The 9,701-nt window shown below is 43.7% G+C and overlaps 1 pseudogene; it reads left to right on the top strand.

The window, feature by feature from the left end:
* Positions 1 to 721: 721 nt before the first annotated feature.
* On the top strand, positions 722 to 9,184 carry LOC110522044 (annotated as a pseudogene).
* Positions 9,185 to 9,701: the final 517 nt, after the last annotated feature.

Raw genomic sequence — 9,701 nt, 5'->3', positions numbered from 1 at the left:
TTGTTTGGCTGCTTCATATTTTATTTCTATTGTTCACGTCTAATAAGATGTGAAGAGGGGGATTTGTTATATAAATAATCTAATATCAAGCATTACTAGCAGGCCAATGCTCTGGTTAAACCGGATGTCCTCAGTGTCCTCAGTCAAGTTTAGAGCCTACGTGCAATAACATGATTATCCGAAGGACACACAGCTGACATCACACAAATATACTCCCCTGTAGACTACAAAGAACATCCTGCAACACTAACGAGCTTAGAGTGCCAAACTATCTCACTGACATTGACCCTTGCATGCACTCCTGCAAAGACAGGAAACACCTGAGCCTAAAGCAGACATTACCAGTCCCTAAATCCACGCTTCCTTGACACACATTCATTTCATGAGCACTGTACACTCACACTCTACCCCCCCCCCCCCCCCCCCCCCCCCTACTGGTCGGGTGCCAAGAGCAAAGGACTTTGCTGTGCACCAATGGGGCTCCTGCCTCAAACTCTTCAGGACCAGTCAGAAGACCAACACGACGAGACTCCACCTACATTATTCTGTGTATACATTCTGCTGTAAACTCTGGCTCCTTCTGAGCCAAAGGAATAGGGTCCGTGCACGTTAAACTGCAGGACAAGATATCTTTTGACTCAATAAACTGCCTTTTTGCTATACTTGATTACACTCTGTCTAGCGTCCATGATTTGGTCTCACTCTCCTGTTTTACAACACTAACAAATGTTAACGAAAATAGGTCGAACTTTGAACGGTGGGTCATGGATGATCTGGAGTCAGAACTGAGGGTGCCCGGTGAAGAACGGGGCGAAAATGAGTCTTCAGATGACGATGAATCAATCAACAGAAAACGAATCAAGAAGCCAAACCTTCCCCTGGCGCCTCCTTTATTTAAAGGTAATTTATAAAATGCAGTGTGTAGAAGAATATGTGAACCCTTGAGTAAGCTAAACCAGCTAGTTAGCTAGTTCAAGCTGCTGTTTACACAAAAGTATGTGGACACCCCTTCAAATTAGTAGATTTGGCTATTTCAGCCACACCATCACAGGTGTATAAAATCGAATACACAGCCATGCAATCTCCATAGAATCCCATTGGCAAAAGAATGGTCTTACTGAAGAGCTCAGTGACTTTCAACGTGGCACCATCATAGGATGCCACCTTTCCAACAAGTCAAGTTTGTCAAGTTTCTGCCCTGCTAGAGCTGCCAACTGTAAGTGCAGTTATTGTGAAGTGGAAACATCTTAGAGCAACAACAGCTCAGCTGTGAAGTGGTAGCCCATACGCTCACAGACAACTGCCGAGTGCTGAGTCGCATAGCTCGTAGAAATCATCCTCAGTTGCAACACTCACTACTGAGATCCAAACGGCCTCTGAAAGCAACTTCAGCACAAGAACTGTTCTTCGGGAGCGTCGGCTGGAGTAGTGTAAAGCTCGCTGTCATTGAACTCTGGAGCAGTGGAAAACATTTATCTGGAGTGATGAATCACGCTTTAACCATCTAGCAGTCCGACGAATGAATCTGGGTTTGGCGAATGCCAGGAGAACACTACCTGCCCGAATGCATAGTGCCAACTGTAAAGTGTAGGAATAATGGTCTTGGGCTGTTTTTCATGCTTTGGGGTAGGCCCTGTAGTTCCAGTGAAGAGATCTTAGCGCTACAGCATACAATGACATTCTAGACGATTCTGTGCTTGCAACTTTGTGGCAACAGTTTTGGAGAAAGGCTCTTTCCTGTTTCAGCATGTCAATTCCCCTGTGCACAAAGTCCATACAGAAATGGTTTGTTGAGATCGATGTGGACTAACTTGACTGGCTAGCACAGAGCCCAGACCTCAACCCCCATTGGGATGAATTGGAACGCCGACTGCCAGCCAGGCCTAATCGCCCAACATCAGTGCCCGACCTCACGAATGCTCTTGTGGCTGAATGGAAGCAAGTCCCCGCAGCAAGGTTCCAACATTAAGTGGAAAGCCTTCCCTGAAGAGTGGAGGCTGTTATGTTTAGCAAAGGGGGGTTACAGCTCCATAATAATGCCTGTGATTTTGGAATGAGATGTTGGACGAGCAGCTGTCCACATACCTTTGGTCATGTAGTGTATGTTAATGCCCAATTTTTATCATTTTCATCTATACATAAGATGCTCTTATTAACCAGTGGCAATGTCTGTTGTTTCATTAGAGACACCCCGTGAGACTGGCTTTCACAAGACCACAAGGAACTGCCTCCAGCACATCAGGGAGGTCTTGCTGCACCATAGATGGCAGGATGCCGCAGAGTACATGGCCAGTTACTCACAGACACTGGAGGATACCACCGCAAACATGCCACAACTCTACGCTGAGGTAGGTCAATCGTTGCACTGACTGAAACTCTCACAAAGGGTAGCTGAGAAGTACTGTATAAATGCTAAGTTTGATTTCTTCAAACTTTGTCTTTCAGATCATTTGGAGGATAGGCACAGAGATACTACACCACCATCTCGACTCGACGCTGGAAGACTACAACAGTTTCTATGAGCGAGTGAAACACTCAGGAGTAAAGCATTACCTGAAGGTAGGTTCCATAATTGACCTCTTGATCTCTACACTATCAGCCCAACTAAAGGACCCTAAGTCAATAGGTGAAAAAACAAGTTAATATAGGACAGTCAACATGTCCATACTTTTGTTATGAAGCAATTATGACACCTTCAAAAACAAACAAATAGATGGAATGTGTAAACAATGTGTTTGCAATGGAAGTGTATGCCAATGTGCATTTAAGAATTGGTTTGTCCTGAAGGTCTGTCTGGAGCACTCGTTCCATCTCCTGGTCAATGGGCAGTTTGAGGATGCCAAGATTCAGCTGTCCATCGCTGAGAGCTGGAGGTATGGCAAGCAGTCAGCCGGTCAGTCCCAGAGGATTAGGCAACGAAAACATGCGGTCTCTCCTTCACTGCAGCCGAGGTGAGTAAGACATTTAAACGTGTTAACCCTCGCAAGGCTGCAGGCCCAGACGGCATCCCCAGCCGCGCCCTCAGAGCATGCGCAGACCAGCTGGCCGGTGTGTTTACGAACATATTCAATCAATCCCTATACCAGTCTGCTGTTCCCACATGCTTCAAGAGGGCCACCATTGTTCCTGCTCCCAAGAAAGATAAGGTAACTGAGCTAAACGACTACCGCCCCGTAGCACTCACTTCCGTCATCATGAAGTGCTTTGAGAGACTAGTCAAGGACCATATCACCTCCACCCTACCTGACACCATAGACCCACTCCAATTTGCTTACCGCCCAAATAGGTCCACAGACGATGCAATCTCAACCACACTGCACACTGCCCTAACCCATCTGGACAAGAGGAATACCTATGTGAGAATGCTGTTCATTGACTACAGCTCGGCATTCAACACCATAGTACCCTCCAAGCTCGTCATCAAGCTTGAGACCCTGGGTCTCGACCCAGCCCTGTGCAACTGGGTACTGGACTTCCTGACGGGCCGCCCCCAGGTGGTGAGGGTAGGCAACAACATCTCCTCCCCGCTGATCCTCAACACTGGGGCCCCACAAGGGTGCGTTCTGAGCCCTCTCCTGTACTCCCTGTTTACCAACGACTGCGTGGCCACGCACGCCTCCAACTCAATCATCAAGTTTGCGGACGACACAACAGTGGTAGGCTTGATTACCAACAACGACGAGACGGCCTACAGGGAGGAGGTGAGGGCCCTCGGAGTGTGGTGTCAGGAAAATAACCTCACACTCAACGTCAACAAAACTAAGGAGATGATTGTGGACTTCAGAAAACAGCAGAGGGAACACCCCCCTATCCACATCGATGGAACAGTAGTGGAGAGGGTAGCAAGTTTTAAGTTCCTCGGCATACACATCACAGACAAACTGAATTGGTCCACTCACACAGACAGCATTGGGAAGAAGGCGCAGCAGCGCCTCTTCAACCTCAGGAGGCTGAAGAAATTTGGCTTGTCACCAAAAGCACTCACAAACTTCTACAGATGCACAATCGAGAGCATCCTGGCGGGCTGTATCACCGCCTGGTACGGCAACTGCTCCGCCCTCAACCGTAAGGCTCTCCAGAGGGTAGTGAGGTTTGCACAACGCATCACCGGGGGCAAACTACCTGCCCTCCAGGACACCTACACCACCCGATGTTACAGGAAGGCCATAAAGATCATCAAGGACATCAACCACCCGAGCCACTGCCTGTTCACCCCGCTATCATCCAGAAGGCGAGGTCAGTACAGGTGCATCAAAGCTGGGACCGAGAGACTGAAAAACAGCTTCTATCTCAAGGCCATCAGACTGTTAAACAGCCACCACTAACATTGAGTGGCTGCTGCCAACACACTGACACTGACTCAACTCCAGCCACTTTAATAAAGGGAATTGATGGGAAATTATGTAAATATATCACTAGCCACTTTAAACAATGCTACCTTATATAATGTTACTTACCCTACATTATTCATCTCATATGCATACGTATATACTGTACTCTATATCATCGACTGTATCCTTATGTAATACATGTATCACTAGCCACTTTAACTATGCCACTTTGTTTACATACTCATCTCATATGTATATACTGTACTCGATACCATCTACTGTATCTTGCCTATGCTGCTCTGTACCATCACTCATTCATATATCCTTATGTACATATTCTTTATCCCCTTACACTGTGTATAAGACAGTAGTTTTGGAATTGTTAGTTAGATTACTTGTTGGTTATTACTGCATTGTCGGAACTAGAAGCACAAGCATTTCGCTACACTCGCATTAACATCTGCTAACCATGTGTATGTGACAAATAAAATTTGATTTGATTTGATTTGATCCGGGCCTATAGTGGCTTCCTGGATTACTTAATCTGGTGTGACAAGAAAGCCACTACATCCAGCACAGGTAAGAGGACACCTGGCAACCCCCAAGTATCCATTTTTCATTGGTTTCAATGACATTGGGATAGTGGAAATCCTTAGGTTACGTCACCATCTACTGGCCAGATAATGTAACTGCGTCTTTAGGGACAATTCCAATACATTTCAAAAAGCATGGCCAAATAAAATGTAACCATAACCTGTGGTTGTGCTTTGGCTTAACATGGACTTTAACATATTTTAGATGAGTATGATGCAGCTGTCAACCAAGAAATGCATAGCTACTTCCGACAATCTTCTGTGAACCTGAAGGAGATCATGAAGCTTCCTGGCGTCTGGGATCCTTTTGTTCTGAGTTACATTGATGTAAGTACTGCTTCGTGTTCAGTAGGCATGAAACAAGAACAATTTCCAAACCAAACGGTAACATACTACCTGAATTTGTCCAGTAAAAATACTTGTTTTCATTTTTCCGTTTCAAAACGATTTACTACAATTTGCCCTACTTAACATGGCCCCTGGCATCCCCTTTTTCCACCATTGTTTTACTTTTCCATCATTGAACTACTTTCCCTTATCAGTCTACCTATGATGATCTAATGTTTTGACTTGCGCGTGCCAATGGCAGATGCTGGAATTCTACAACGATCACGAGGGAGCTGTGAAGGTTCTAAATGACTATGCCTATGACGACAGTTTCCCACCCAACCCCAATGCCCATGTCTACCTATTCCGGTACATGAAGAAACAGAACCACCCACTGAAGAAACTTCTCAAAGTGCTGAAGGTAGTACTGAGGCCATTGCTGTTCTTAACAGCGGAATCTAGCTGAAATGTTGGGCACTATTATGATTATTAAAGGCCCAGTGCAGTAAAATATTTTCCTGTGTTTTATATACATTTCCACAGGTTTGAATAATACTGTGAAAATGTATAATGTCCTTTTGGTGTATGAGTTGGTTGAAGAGACGCCTGAAATGTCCGCCTGTTTTTGGTGGGGTGGAGTTTTGGTCTGCCTGGTGACATCACCAGGTGGTCAATTTGTTAATAGACCAATAAGAAAGAGTTCCAAACGTCTCTGCCAATAACAGCTAGTTTTCGGATTTCCCCTCCCCACAAAGACCTCTCCCAGACAGTACTAGCAAAATTCTTGCTTTAGAAATGGTTCTTTGCTAAGAAGCAATTTGTTTCTTTTTGACCATTTCATTTTAAAACAATCACAGTAAGGTGAAATCTCTAGGCTACAGTTAGTCCTGTACTCTGCCCCTCAATAGCCTACTGGTACTGTACTGTTTAATGAGTCCATGTTTTCGATTACATTTGCCTTAGATCCTGCATACATTGGTCCCAAGTCATGAGTTGATGCCGGAATACTGTTCTCTTCTGGTACAGTCGGGTATGTGAATATAGAATAATAATAACAATATATTGATTTTGAGTGTCTTAAAGGGACAATGGGGTGTAAAATGAGGGGAAACTAGTCATTTTAAAGTCTATCTTGATGTTTTAGTCATTTTTCAATGTTTTCGTGTGTGTTTCTGTCCTCGGGGGCTTTTTTTACACATTCAGATGAATGTGTTTGGTGGATGTGTTCTTCACATTGATGTTGGTCCTATGAAGGTGTTCATAGTAAAGGATGAGTTTTTTTCCCCAGAGAATGAGGGTGATCTTCAGAAGGCTCTAGGTGTGGTTCTGGATCTCCTGGACTACTCCAGTTGGAGGAGCAACTTGGATGTCTGGAACCATTTGTTGAACATCATCAAGAGACTGAGGATGAAGTAAGGATGGCTGCATGAATCCACACTACTCTCTCTCAAAAGGAGGACATTGAAAATGCACTCCCTTTGAAGAAATTTAATTCGGCATACATTGCTTGTCTCTTCTCATGGCAAATTGGCAAGTCCTTATGTCATGCTTCATTTGTGCCAATTCCACGGATTTATATTTTCCTTTAGAAAACAATGGCTGAAGATTTTTGCAGAGGAGATGGGTTACAGAAAGGACTGGTGGCTAGCAATACACTTCTCAACATTCCAGGCCAGGAAAGATTCGGCAGAGAATAGAGAGCTACTGGAAGTGAAGAGCTTTGTTGTTGGAGCCTTTTGTCCTCACTGTAAGTAAAGCTACACGGTAACACCTTTTATTTTCTTGAGTATTACTTTCTTTCAGTTGTGTGAAATTAAGATGTCCCCACTTATTATCAGTATTTGCAGCATTGGCACAATGCGGAAAAATATCCAATTAGTTTATGAATACACGTTTACTTCCTTGAACCACCATGCTTGGCTATCCTTAGGTCTAGTTTTTCCTGGTTCTGATAGTGGAAAAGTGGCAGTATGACATCTTATGTAGTCTAACCCATTGTTGTCTCTTTTGCCAGATGCCTCCATGTACTGCGGTGTTGGTAAGGCAGCCCGAAAAGGAGTAACTTCTGAGGCTCGAAAGGCTAAGAGGAATCCTAAACCGCTAAAAAATATAAGAAGGCTCAGGAGAGAAAGGGGACAGCAAAGCCAAGACTGACCTTGAGGAAGCTCCTGGAATGCCACCAGGCACAGTGGCGAGAACAAACATTTTGAAAATTTGTGAAGAGCTTCTACCATTGCCAAGATCGGCAGGCATGACCACCTCATACAGTCATCAGGTCAGACACTCTCCCCTTCCATGACCGGTGTCCCAACTTCATTATTTTTCTTGTCTAGAATGTTCTTGGTTATCTGCATACAGTAGTTGCAGCCACGACGACCATTCCCCACCTTCAAAAGGCAGGCCTCTCATTGCACTGCAATGTATAATGTGTCAAATTCTGTGATTGTCCACCAGGGAGCACTCAAGCTATGGCTACGTTTTTGAGTTGCTCTGCAGGCTGCTGCTCCGTCGTTTTTAAAAGAAGCTGAGGCAGAAATTGAAGCATGTGTTCACTGTGGTAGTTGGTCGGGAATAGGGAGGTTGGGTGTGCTGCAGTATTAAGTCTAGGAGGTAATAAGCTCTGAGGCAGGTGTGGCCTCAACTGAACTTCCGCTGATTCATGGAGAACCCGCCTCCACTCAGATCAGCAATACTAAACCCAGCTGGCCCAAATGCCACAACCTCAACTCTGTGATAGGACGGCCCTGGATGGCACATATTAACTACAGCGGTGACAACACACTATAATGCTGCTTCGTAACCAAGTGGGAGGTGGGAATTTACCAGTTGTGAAGTCGTAAATACCAGTTGGATGCATTCACGTGCTTTGAAAAGATCATTTGGCTAATGGCCAACAAGCTACCTAAACCATAAACTAAAAGCTATCATGCTGGTAAACAAATGAGTGTTAAAAAAACATATTAATAGATTGCTTTTTATAAATAATGATTTGTTGCATTTAATTGCAGAAAAATGCTGTTATCCAGGTCATTTCCTAAGTAGGTGAGGTCAGCATGTGGGAGAAGTGGGAGCTCAGGATGATGTATGAGTTTCCCACTAGTAATTACCAGTTGGAGGGCCTTTCAAATTGATTTTTCTCAGTTGTATATGGTAAATTCCCACTTGGTTACAAATGCATTTGACCCCTCTGGTGCCAATTAGCGATCACTTTTTTCTCTCTTCTCTGCATGACGCTCAATGGAAAAGAAGAGTTGAGATAGCAATTGGTACTGTATGTCAAACAACCAGCAGAAAAACAACCAGCCTCGTCTTTAGTCTTCCTCTGCCTTTCCCTTTGGGGATGAAAGAGGATCAACATGGTCATTGGTGCTCAAGTGGTGTATTGATGATGTCATATCCTGGTGCGAATTTCAAAATATCTCATTGTGCCCATTTGACACTGCCACAGTGAAAATATATAACTGCCCTGTTCATTTACTTACATCCTTATCACTGATCTAGCGTTATTTAATAGGTAAAAAGTAATATATTGGGATATTTGCTTTAATCTATCCTATCACATTATATGTGTGATTACTTCAAGGATGGGAGGAAGGATGCATTTTTTAGCATTCAAAAAGGATTCTGAGATGCTATGTCATCCTGTTATAAAGGGAGTTGAAAAGGATGCTGCATGTAACTGAAGTTGACTTTTACCTTTGTTTTGAATGCTGTTCCCATCAAGGCCACAATGGCTAACCACTATTTAAACATTGTCTCCATTTTATTAACATTTTGATATTTTTTTGTTGTAATGGCACTAACTGAATACACTTATGGTGCTTTCAAGACATCTGGGAACTCTGAAAAAAATTGGTCAAATCATGACGTCAGTGATCTTCGGCTCGGAAAGTCAGAGCTCTAGAAAGGTGCCAGAGTTCCCAACTTGGAAGTCCGAGTTGGATGACTTAAAAGATTTCTCCCAGTCAGAGCTTGTTTTTTTCAGAGTTCCCGGTTGTCTTGAACACACTGAAGTCGGAGATTTCTGAGTTCCCAGTTGTTTTGAACACGGCATTAAGAGACACTAATCAGTGCATATTATTGTGTGTGCTGTCCGACAGAGTTGACGATTGTCAATACAGTGTTGTGCTTTTGGTAACAGGTTGTGAGAAAATTAACATTCATCATTGGACTGACAATTTACACTACTTTCATTTTTAATAAACAAAATGCTGTTCGAATAGTGGTCCTTCTTTACACTTACTAAAGGAGTGAAACCAAACATGTCAAATTTTCACTGGGCTTGTTTGACATTGCAGGTGACTGCTGACTGATAAACAAATGACCTCGCATCATAAAATAAACAACTCATTATTCGTAGATCAGTTAGTCATAATGAATCACATATTTGATTCTCACGAACATAGCCACTGCCGTGTAAGACTAGCAAATGCTTTGCAGGAGTGCCCAT

The sequence above is a fragment of the Oncorhynchus mykiss genome, unplaced genomic scaffold (genome assembly GCF_013265735.2).
Source record: "Oncorhynchus mykiss isolate Arlee unplaced genomic scaffold, USDA_OmykA_1.1 un_scaffold_777, whole genome shotgun sequence".
Classification (NCBI taxonomy): domain Eukaryota; kingdom Metazoa; phylum Chordata; class Actinopteri; order Salmoniformes; family Salmonidae; genus Oncorhynchus; species Oncorhynchus mykiss.
The sequence above is the reverse complement of the archived record's forward strand: the minus strand, read 5'-3'. Positions and strand labels throughout refer to the sequence as shown.